This window comes from Passer domesticus, chromosome Z (assembly GCF_036417665.1).
Source record: "Passer domesticus isolate bPasDom1 chromosome Z, bPasDom1.hap1, whole genome shotgun sequence".
NCBI lineage: Eukaryota > Metazoa > Chordata > Aves > Passeriformes > Passeridae > Passer > Passer domesticus.
Window position 1 is genome coordinate 74,263,193 of NC_087512.1, and position 11,999 is coordinate 74,275,191.

An 11,999-nucleotide genomic window follows, 5' to 3' on the forward strand; every position below is an offset into this window, starting at 1 on the left:
CCATGTGCTGGCTGGGGCTGTGCAAGTGTGTGAAATGCTGTGTCCAGATATGTGCTGCCTCAAACTTCTTGGATGGCAGGAGAGCTGAACCATGGTTCTCATGGCTCTCTCTTATCTCTCTCATCCCAAACACAGAGATAACTGTGTTTGTCTTTGCAGCTGCAATTTGAGAGCAGGAGTCACCACTCTGACCTCTTCATAGCCCACTGCAACTGAGGCAGTTTTGTGCACTGTGCACTGAGCAGGGACCTGCAAATTATCATTACCACCAGCAGTGCAAACTCTGCCTTCTGCATCCATGGGAGTCAGAGGGCATAAAACTCTCAGGCAGTTCACCACAAGCCCTGGCCTCTGATCATCTGCTTTTAATGAGAATGGTCAAGAGAGAGTCTGTCTGGAAAGGCAAGACTTCATCCGTCAGGCATCCATCCATGCTGGTCCCCTGGCCAGGGTATGCACTCGGTGAATATCCTCAGCACTCACTGTGCAGAGTTTAAGAAAAGATTCAGTGGCTCTGCTCAGGATGGCCAAAAGCAAACCAATTAGAAATGGAGAGATAATTCCCCCTCCCGGGACTGGGAAAAGACATAATTAGTCATTTGGGCACTGTTAACATTTTCTGGCATTCCAGATAAGGTTCAATCTTACTTGTGCAGCAAAATATATTTTGTTCTGATGGGGCATTCTTCTAATGAATGTGTGAACAGATTCAAATTACGAGCTCACTCTGTCCCCCTGTACAACAGATCAGTGACAAATGGCACTGTAAGGATGTGGGAAAACCCCCCAGTGTTTCTGTAAGTGCTCTATTTTGAGACCAGTAAGCGCTGAGTAAACACTGGTGTGCTGGGAGCAAGCTGTGCATGAAACATGAAACTCCTCTGAGAAAGGTCATTTTCTTCCTCTGGGTGCATCACAGGATTGCTAGCAAGATCCAGCTCTTATTAAGCACAATGTGGAAAAATCTGTCCCATATCCATCCCTCAGGGCTCATGTCCATCCCCAACCCTCTGCCGCCCTTTTTGCCTGTGTGTTCCCTGTCCCTCTCCGCTGTAAAGTGGTTGGCACCTCCTCCTAAAAGCTCTTTGCCTGGTTTCACACCTCCTCGCGTCCAAAGGTGTGTCCGGATTTTGAACTCCTGTAACCTGTGACCAGTCTCCTTGTCCCATCTGCCGCCGAGAATGTCTGTCCAGCGCAGTAACAGAACCTGCCCAAGCTCCTCTTCTCAATACAGCCACAGCTCCCATAACTCATCAACTGCCTCACAATGTGTTTATAAATCTCTGTGTGTGCAGTGAAGTGAATTAGCATTAGTGAAGGTAATTTATTTCTTAGAAGTTGCCAAAACAAATGTTGCAATTCAGGCTTTCTCCGCCATAGGATTTTGGTGTGCAGGATTGTATTGGTTCTCTTCTATGAATTGACTCACAGGACTAACACTCCTATAATGGGGTTTTGACCTCCAAAACTACCCAGATTTGCCTGGAGCTATGGCACCTCCATAGCCCAGCAGCCTTACTCTTTGTCCTATGCTGCAGTGCAAGATGTCTCTGTTGCCTTTTTATATACAAGGACCTTGCAGAACTGGATGTATGAACAGAGACATACATGATCCTCAGGATGGTGTTTTGCCAGGTACAGTAAGCTCAGACATGTTGCTCCGTATGCAGTGTGGACCCACAGCACAATGCTGCACAGTGTTTGGGCAGGAGAGAGAGAGTGTGGGTATGGTCAAAGTTTTCAGCTTCTGATCCAGCTCCATGCTACCTGGCTTTATGGGTGCTCTGCAGGCTGTTTCCCATCTCTTTTTGCTCACCCATTTGGGTCAGTTTACGGTTCAAAGGACTTGCTCTCTTACTTTAAGGATCTTTCATGTGGATGAAGTGCCTCTTTCTGGCTGAAGCAGAAGTCTGCTGCCTGCTGGCAGCAGTACTGCTTTGTAGCAGGCAGATTTTGGGGGTCCCAACAGCAGTGCCTCCGGGTGGTCTGGCCTGTAGACATGTGCACGGTCTTTGCTGGCATGAGGTGTGCACTCATTGTGTGTGCATAGCGACTGACCGGGGTTTCCCTCCTTCAGCCTGTCCGGGGTCTCACAGGTGGGGATGAGTTCTGTGTGTGCTGCATCATGGCACTGTCCTGTGCATCAGCACATTCTGTGCCTTCTGCTCCCCAGAAACGTGTCAGATAAGCCCCTGATCTGTGGCACTGATCTGCTTTCTAGTCATGTGAGCTATTGCTGACATGAGGCTAAGGTTAAGAACACATCTGCTCAGTTCAGTGCCAACAGCCCTTTTCCCTACTGAGTCCTCTTGGGGTCAGGATGTTCTCTGTGTGCTTGGTTTGCAGCTGTCTCTTGAGGAGACCAACCAGCCATCCAGGGTTGAAAAGCATACAACTATGCCACAGTCCCTTCCCTCCCTTGATTTTTGACTTCCCAGAATGTGGTTTTCAGCCCAAAGACTACTCTTCCTGCCAGCATAGTCAAACACAGGCCAGGAGCCCCCACCTAACCACTGGGCTGTCCCCTGAAGCACCTATACTCACAGACTCAGCTGTGATTGCAGGTCTCCCTCACCCAGTACAGACATGAATGTTTTAGTGGGCAAAATGTGAAATACCATATGGTGGCCACCAGAGAGAGCAAAACATGCCAAATGGCTTGGCAGCACTACTGCCAGATCCCTTCTGCTGAGCTGCAGTACTTTAGCCATAGGAGACAGTTTTCCTTTGGTTGGCACAGTCCTGAAGCCAAGGCAGAGTTGGGAGCTGGAGCAGCAGGTTTGGAAGGAATGAGCTGCTTTGCTGTGCCACCACTGCTGTGCAACAAGGTGCTGAAAGGAATGTAAGTGATGGGACAACAAAAACAAAAATGACATACTCAGCAGCTGCCAGAGTGGGACATTCCTTCCCCTAGGAACTCCCGTGGGTCCACATGGGCAGGGCAGCCTGTCACACAGATCCAGGGTAAGTGCAACTTCTGACACCAGACTGCTCCTGCATCCCCAAAGATTTCCAGCCTGAAACTGTTGGGGAGAGGAATTTCCAAAACAAGTATTGGTATTCAAGGAATGCAGCAGAGGGAGGAAATAATCACAACAGAGATAAGGAGAGGTTGGTTATTTGACAACTGTGCAAGTTCCTCTGCCTCCTGGCTTGTTTGGGATGAAACATCAGCCCACATCCCTGTGCCCCAGGTGACACAGTGCTGCCTTAACATCAGCTTTGCTGGTGGGGCTGGGGAGGCAGCTCTGAGGCAGTTGCAAGGAAAGGTGAAATACAGCTAGAGGGGTGAGGGTGGTAGAGGGGCATCTGTTCCCACTCTGCTCTGCAACTCCTCTCCTTTGCAGCCATCCACTGGGCTTCCTCTGTTTTTTTTGGCACCAGACTCTTTCAGTAAGAGCACGTGCAGGTTTCAGGCATTTCTTTGGGAAGCCAAGTAGCTGTACTGCACTGTCACAGGGATTTTGGGGGCTTATCTGTTTTTCTTCCTGTTCTGGGCTGTGTTGCTCTCAACTGCCAAGATTCCCTGTCTCACCACCAATCCCCTCAGGGTCCACCTCTGTTTAACATCTATCTGGACATGTGGCACTCCTCTGGCAGACTGCTGAAGGCTTTGTATAAGTGTTCTGCCGGAAAACATCTGGGGTCTTGTTCTCTCCTCCCAGGGATAAAGAAAAAACTGCATTGCTCTTGGCTTGGAGTTCAGGAAGAATTTGTTTGCTAAAGCCAGATGTCTGCGTCCACTTTTGCTGACTCCACATTGGGGCTTTTGCACCTGACGCATGCAGAGGGGCTGTTCTCTCACTGACAGGCAGCAAGGGATTTGTTAGAGCCAAGGTCCATATCCCACCATTCTCGGTGGCAGATGGGGCCAAGAGGCTGTGCACATCTCTAGCTTGGAAAATAAGTGATATGAAAAAATAGGCTCACTAGCTGGACAAGCTGCAGAGGTAAGATGGACAGACAGTGAGTGCCTCGGTAGGTGGATGCAAGGCATTGGCTGTCCCAAACACACCCAAGTGATGGGGCTTATACTGTGCACACAGAAACTAAGGAAATGCCCTGAGTATTGAGACAATACTAGGAATCAATACTTTCAGTCCTTTAAGGTGAAATTATCCACCCAGAGGAATGGCTTCAGATCTGTAGTTCCATCTTGGCTCTGAGGTATGCTCAGTTTTGCTTGTCCACCCCGTGCCATTTGAGCACACTTCTTACACTGATCATTTTAACTCACTGCTTTTCCAAACTTGCTCAACACTTTTATCTCTTACAAAACACTTGTGAGGATCTAAAATATAAAATGCAGTTGGCATGGAGTAATTTTTCCTGACTCCTGCCAGTGTCCAGCTCTGCAGCCTGAGCCCTGCCTTATAGTCTTGTTGCAACATAGAGACACAGAAGTTTCCTTTAGAGTTGTCAGTGCCTCCTCCTCAGAGATACACCCAGTGTGAGAGAGGAGCACAGCAGAGACTATTGACCTGAGGCTAGAGGGGACTATTACGGCCTTCTCCCTTGTGCTGCCTGTACCTCTGAACTGGGCTCAGAGACACTCTTTCCCTCTTGGATGTGCAGCACAAGGTTAATTTTTGTAGCACTCCTTGCTCATTTCTGCAGTCCTTTGAATATGCATGTGTCCTTCATCTTCTGGAAATACAGACAGCAACAGAGTACTTTGCCTACCAGGGCTGTGCACAGAAGCAAAAGCTGCCTGTTTCTAATGCTGTTACCCACTTTGTTACACCTGGGGGTTGCATTATTGTCATTAACTGCAGCACAAAGAGCTCATGGTGTTACCCACAGATATACTTAAATCTCTCTGCAACACTGCTTAACAAGGCAGATCTCACATCTGACATTATTTGCCTCCAGTTGTTTTTGTAATTTATTAAAGTTTACTTCACCAAACTGTAATGATTTGGTTAGATCCAGAGCCTCCTGGAACAGAGACATCATTTGCCATGCCACCATGTTTCTGCCATCTGCAAACTTCTTACAGGTTTTGCAACAGCTACTTTTTGAAAGGTTGCCAGACCATTTAAAAACTCTTTTTTCTTTTGTATAAGGCATGGGTCTTACTGAAGCATCATGTGATATTAAGTGAAAAAATGCTTTGAGGAAATCTGACTATATAACACAAACACCATTCCCATTATTGGATTGAAGCAGTAATCCTGTACTGCTTGCTTTTTATTATTTTGTGTTGTTTTTATTTTGTTTGGTTTTGTTGGTTTTTGCTTTAAGGAAAGAAAATAGAATAAAACAAGTTTATTTGACAGTACTGTGCCTCATGGGTGACTTTTTCAGTTTCTTTGTTAATCTTGAGTGTCAAACCAACATTTGTATAAGGTGCCAACTGTTCTCTTACACTTACATCTTCTGTCTTCATGGAAATCCTATGCTGACTGTTTTTATTCTGTCAGGAACTCATTGACTGGATAGAGAGTACATGGGTGCAGGAGCACTTGCAGGAACAAGTGGCAGGAGCAGCCACAAGGCAGGCAGTCATGGATGTCATCTGCATTAGCTGACTACAGGTTCCAACTGCTTTCCAGACCACTCCAACCCCCAGGATGGTCTCAAATATTTGACAGCCTAAAGCAAGATATACTGAAGGCACTAAAAATTATCTTTGGAATACAAGACGTAAAGCATCCTGACAAAGAGACAAAGAACAGTGAGTATTTCTTAGTGGTTCCCAGAAGAGGAGCAGAGATGAAGAAAATGCACGGACAAGAGACCACAGTCACCATCAGCTCCTAACAGGTACCAAAAGTCAAGACAAAAGCAGCACACATTTCCTGAGGTAACAACACAGGAGCCATCATAAGATCTCAGTAGTGAGTGTCCCTTTAACTCTGCATCAGCATTCAGTGTCCTTGGGCAGACTGCTTGCATTTTGGTGCTTTCCTGGACAGACCACTCAGATGCTCTCAGCTTGAAAATCCTTGTGAGTAAGAGGCAAGTGGCTTAGTTTCAAAATAAGTACTCCCTCTTCCCACAGAGTCTAACAGTGAGCTTTGCTGTGTTGTTGCAAGATGAGCTTTTGCTCTGAGATTTCTGAGATTTGGTTTTTTGCCATTTGCTGCTGTCACCTGGGGCTCCATGAGAAAGAACATTGATTGCTGGTGGGTAACAGTCCCAGCCTTTACACTAAAACAGTGGATGCTCAGCATACCAAGACCCTGTTGTGGCCTGTTATACATGTTGCCAACTCTTCATGAGTGCCTGGAGTGTGAACTGGCCTGTGGTGCCAGGTGTCTCTTGTTATTAATGTGTGAGGTAGGCAGGATAGCAGCAGGGGCCTTGAGAGTTTTGGAACAGGCCAGAAGCAGAGGTTCCAGGACTATAAATAACTCACTGGCAGTGGGGTTAGGTGTGCAGCCTCAAAAGCTGGGCACAGCCTGTGTTAAGTGTTCCAAAGAAAAGCAGCAGCAGCTGAGCAATGAGAAACACATCTGAGCAACAGGGTCAGGCACCTGCTGCGGTCTGGGAGAGCAGCACCCGCCAGCGTGTGCAGGAAAGGGGCTGGAGGACAGGGGCTCAGAACTGTCTGGAAGCTCAGACGCCTGGAAGAAGTGCCAGGATGCCAAATGTGGTGTGATTCTGGGGGCTTCTGTGCCACAGCTGTGGAGCTGTGGACAGCTTTGCTCCACACGTCTCTGCTCTCCTGGGGACCACAGAGCTGAGGTTGGAAGGGAGCTTTGGAGATTGTCTGGTCCAAGCCCCCTGCTCAAGCCAGGCCACACAGAGCCAATCACGCAGGACATGTCCAGATGGCATTTGAACATCTCTAAGGATGGATATTCTCATCATCTGCCTGGTTGCAGAACCCTTTTCAGCCGGCAATAGCGGGTGCATGGTGCCATGAGTGTGTCTGAGCATAGCTTTTTGTGCCCATCTAATGCTCCAAGTCTCGATGGGTTTAATACATTGTGTCAATGTGTCTAATCATGACTTTGGGCAGTATTATAATTAGCACATGTGGGACAGAGCACTCCCTAGCAAAATGCTTCAATGGCAGGCCAGTGGCAGTGGTTTAGGCATGCTGGTTCTCAAAGCAGCTAATTTTGCAGAGAGCAGACTCTCAGGCAGAGAGCCACATCAGCCAGTCACAGCCTTGATGCTTGCAGTAGCCAACACTGACTCTGATACTCAGCAGCCCTTTACATGTTAAAGGCTCATAGCACCTCTGCAATCAGATGTCATCTTGTCCACCAGAAATTCTCATTGCAGTGAGATCACAACTTGGAGGGCTGCTGAGTAGATCTGAGAAATCCCAGTTTCCATTCCTGTTTCTGTATTGTCTGGGCAATCATTGTTACATCAACAAGGTGTGCTGAGACCTTGTTTCTCCAGGATTCTTGCTGAGAAGTACCACAATGTTGATGTAAGTTAGAGGTAACCAAAACACAGTCAATTGCTCACTCTGTAATTGTGTTTTCTAAGGGTATGATGGTGGTTTAGAATGATTACAGCAGGGGAATATCTCTTGAGGGCTATTGCTCAATCCCTTTACTCAAAGCCAGTGTAAATCTGAATTCATACTTTATCATCTCTCAGGGATTTGTCCAGTTGAAGTGAAAGATGTAGTCTTCATCCTCCTATTGCTTCAGAGACATCCAACTTGTCCCCTTAGCTCCCTTGTAGGACTCCTGCTTAGACCTGTGTTTGGAAAACCACCCAGGCCTGGTAAATATGTGAAGCAAATTTCTAGCAGCTGGGTGAGAAAGCAAGTTTTAGAGACACAGGCAGAAAGTCAGTGTTTTCCACCTGAAATGAGCAAGACTTGGCATTCTGCAGGACATCAGATGTTATCTACCTGAACTTGTGCAAAGAGTTTTACACTGTCTCACATGACATCTCAAAACAGGAGAGACATCGATACCCCAGTCCTGGAAGTGCTCAGTCAGGTTGGATGGGGCTTTGAGCAATCTGCTTTAGGGGAAGGTGTCCCTGCCCATGGCAGGGAGGTTAGAATTAGATGGTCTTTAAAGGTCCCTTTCAACCCCAGCCATTCTATGCTTCTGTGACATTCTGAGCCTGCCTCTGGGGACTTGTTTCACCAACACATCCCACCTCACCTGTGCCACTGATGTCCTTACAAAGCCTTTGCACTTCCTTGTGTCAAGCACATCCCCAGGCATTGATAATTGATGAGTGGATGCATTAAATTCATTAATTTAACGCCAGGTGCCAGGGCTGACCATACCACTGCCTCCTCTGTAAGAACACATCAGCTTTGGTAGTACTACAGTCAGAAGGACAAAGAAATTTGGACCACAAACAGAAGAATAATCTCTTTTCCCTTCAATACAGATTTTTTCCAGTCCTGGTTGCTTCTCTGGCACATCTCACTCTTCCTTGGGTACACATATCTCTGACAGTATTTCTGGAAATGGGGAGAATAGTTATGCTGCAGAGACATCTCCCACATTGCTGGAACACAGGCTGCTCTGGAGTGCTGTGACCTCAGACCCCAGACCCCCTTCATCAGTGCTGCTCTGCCCTGTGAAGACTTGTCAGCACATTTCCCTTAGAGGGGTCACTAAATCCCATGGGAAAGAAATACAGTGGCTAGGATTTTTTTTCCCCATTAAAAAAAAAAACAAAACAAAATTGTTCCAGTTGTATTTTTGGAAAGAAAACTGAGGCATTTGCTAGGTGGGGTGTTGCTGGAGGGATGACTTTTCAAACTCTTTTTCACATAGAAATCTACCAATGTTTTGCATTTTTTGACTAAGTTGTTGCTCTCCCTCTTGAGAGAAAGTTGGAGGATGTAAAAAAAAACAAACCAAAAACAGTGGTCAGTGAGCTCTTAATGTGATTTTCTACGTGCCAACAGTGAGTAGCACCTCCACATGTCCCAGACATGGGCTTAACAGGTTTGCCAGCTCTGGGTGAGTTGGACACAGCCTTGGAAAGTTTCACAGCTCCTCCTTTTCTCTCCTGCAGCACAGCAGATGGTCACAGTGTAAACACCATGCCAAGTTCTGATTAGTAAAATATAGTGTAAAGCAGGTTTGGAAAGCACAGGCAACCCCCTGCTCTTTCCTTGGAAGTGCTCTGCAGGCTTCTCCAGGCTTGTTGTCATTGTCCATGACCTTAGTGCAGCAGTGTCCCTTCACACAGGGACAGCATTCCTGCTGCTCTGCTGGCTCTGGCTTGGAGCTCCTGGGGGTCTGGTTTATTGCTGTGTCAGTCACACAGCCCAGGAGCCACTGATCAACCCTTGAAACCTCCCAAGGTGGCACCTCGGTATGCTGTCCCAGGACTGCATCCTTGGGAAGGGTTTTTTCAGAGTGTTCATCCTGAATATCCCAAGCCTTCCCTTCTGCAAGAAAATTGGGAATTTCACTAGAAGTCCTGCTTGACTAAATAGAGCACTTCTTGTAGCAAAATAATAAATAAAAACCAAAACAAACAAAAACCAACCAAACAAAAAAATCCAAACAACAAAAACCCCCAAAAAACAGCAAAGACAACAACAAAGCAGCATGTAAGAATGAGAACTACAATAGCAAAAGAATGTAGTAAACATTGCTTGCTTGGGTACTTAGAGGTGGTATTGAGCATGGCCAAGTTCCACCTACAACTCAGATTAGAAAGGGTCATTAAAGATATCACAACAGGACCCTATAGGTATTCTAGAAGTTGGGGGAAATGCACATCCACTGACAGATGGAGGAAACACTATGGTACTGGACAATATGGAAAAAACCACAATGATCAAGATTTTTGTAGCATCTTCGGAGGCAAAGCTGACTCCCAGATGTCTGCATTCACCAGCTTGGTTTTGGAAGTAGGTAGGAAGACCAAACGTGAGGCTTAAGGACTGCTTAAAGAATAGAATAGATGACACAAACCCAGATGAATTATCAGTTCATGCCAATGAAGCTGCTGTCAGTCATGGTGGAATATCATGGCAAATGGGAAAAGGCTGAATGAAAAACCTAATATGATGCCCACCTTTAGGGAGGGCAAGGATAAAGTTACGTGAAACAGCAGTAGTACCTCCATCCTTCTGTAGCAATTACAAAATGTAATTACAAAATTATTATGAGCAATACCTCCATCCTTGGAAAAATCATGGAGCAAGAATTCTTGGAAATAATTTTCATGCGTATGAGAGGCAGGAAGGTAATCAGGAAAAAGTTTACTGGTCCAGCCTTTGGATTTAACCCAAACCCCTTATTTTCTCCACTTAGCTCATCACTGCAAAGTCTAGTGCAGACTTGGGAAGTCAAGGCACCACTGACTCTACAGAGATTCTTGTGCAGTCATCTTCATTGCTGGTGGTTATACTTAGAGCAGTGGATGGATAAGGCAAACAGGATCCAGGAACAAGGTTGCTGCCTTGGGTTGACAGAAAATATACGTGTCATATGAGTGCATTGTCCCTGAGTATGCAGACATCCTGCACATTGGATGTAGTCAAATAAGAACACATCCAGCAATCAGCAATGCTGTGCTAAGACACAGAGCAAGAACAAAGGACAAACACGCCTACTTCGGACTCCTTCCAAGAGGGTGAAAAGGTTTAGCAAACTCCAGCTTAGAACTTTCCTTCCTTTTAACAGCTTCTTTTTTGTTGTGGGTTTTTGGCTCTTTTTTCCCCCTGTGGGCTGGAGAACAGTAAAGTGTAGCAGGGTAAACATGTGGGATAAATGTAATGTTTGCTCCCTCATCCTGGCTCTTGGCAAGCAGGTGGAGCATGAGGTGGAGAAAGCTGTGCTGAAGCAGAAAGAAAGCTCTGGAGAAAGTTCTCTGAGCAAATATGATCTCACAGCAAGAGTCATGGGATCCTTTACCAGCCACAAGCTGATCTGGTCCAGAGAAGCCCTGGTAACTAGTGGAGAGAAGGGTGAAATCCTGGTGACACTTGTCAGCTGCTTTCAGCAAGGGACAAAATTTCCACACATGGTTTCTTCCAGCCATGGAGACTCACCCACTCAGGATGTAGAGAGGAGGAATAGCTTAATACTCTGAGGGCAGAAGTATTCTGCCCACAGAATACTTCTCCCATCTGCAGGAGGAAGTGGTAGGTTGCTCTTAGACTATTTTTTTGCCTGTAGATGCCAAACTTGGAAGGATGAAAAGGTAACACCCATGATTCCTTGCAACATTTCAGGGTTTGAGAGTCAACAGAAAATGCAACAGGAACCACCAAGCCTGCTGCAGCACCCCAGTTTGCTGGCAAGTTCCTTTCAGTAATGGTCCTGCATTGTCCCCAAAGCCCTAGGAGGCAGTTGTGAGGGGACAAAGCAGGCAGAGGCCACTGCTCTCTTCCAGATCCCTGTCAATATGGCCTTCAGAGCATGCCTGCAAACAGCTGCAGGAGCTTGGGGATGTCCTGCCCACTGTGCCAGCCTGGGCCCAGAGGCTGGTACTTGGTCTCAGCTGGAAACAAGCCCACCTTTCCCTGGAGAGCACTGGGGAGCTCATGCCTAGCCTTAGCCACAGTCTGGCCAGAAAGAACTCTTCCACAGAAACTGTTTTTGAGAGAAATTGCCAAGGAACACAAGCAAGGTTTACTTCAGTTTCCCAGGAATTATTCCTCCATTTCCACACTCTAGCCAAACCCACAAGCACTCAGGGAGCAAGCAGTGGCCTGTTTGCCTCAGTGAGGGTTTGCATCCTCTGGTTTCAGGAAGGATTGCATGCTGTGCCCCTACCCAGATACAGGAACCACCCTAGTTTTCTGGTGTCATTTGGGGACTCTCAGGTCTGTGTCTCTAAGGGGCAAAAATTTTGCAGCACAGAGAAATTAATTCAGGAAGTAGCCAGAGGGAGGAAAATCTGGAGAAAGTTAATGCAAGGAAATCAAGGCACAGCCTAGTCCACCCCATGAGCCAGAAACCCACGAAGATGGGGTAATCCAGAGCAATGCTGCCAAATGTTGTAACTGAAAATATTTTTATTTGACATCAATAGTAAAGAAGACACATTGGATTACACATCCCTTGATATATAAATGGTAAGAATGCAAAAGCAAAACA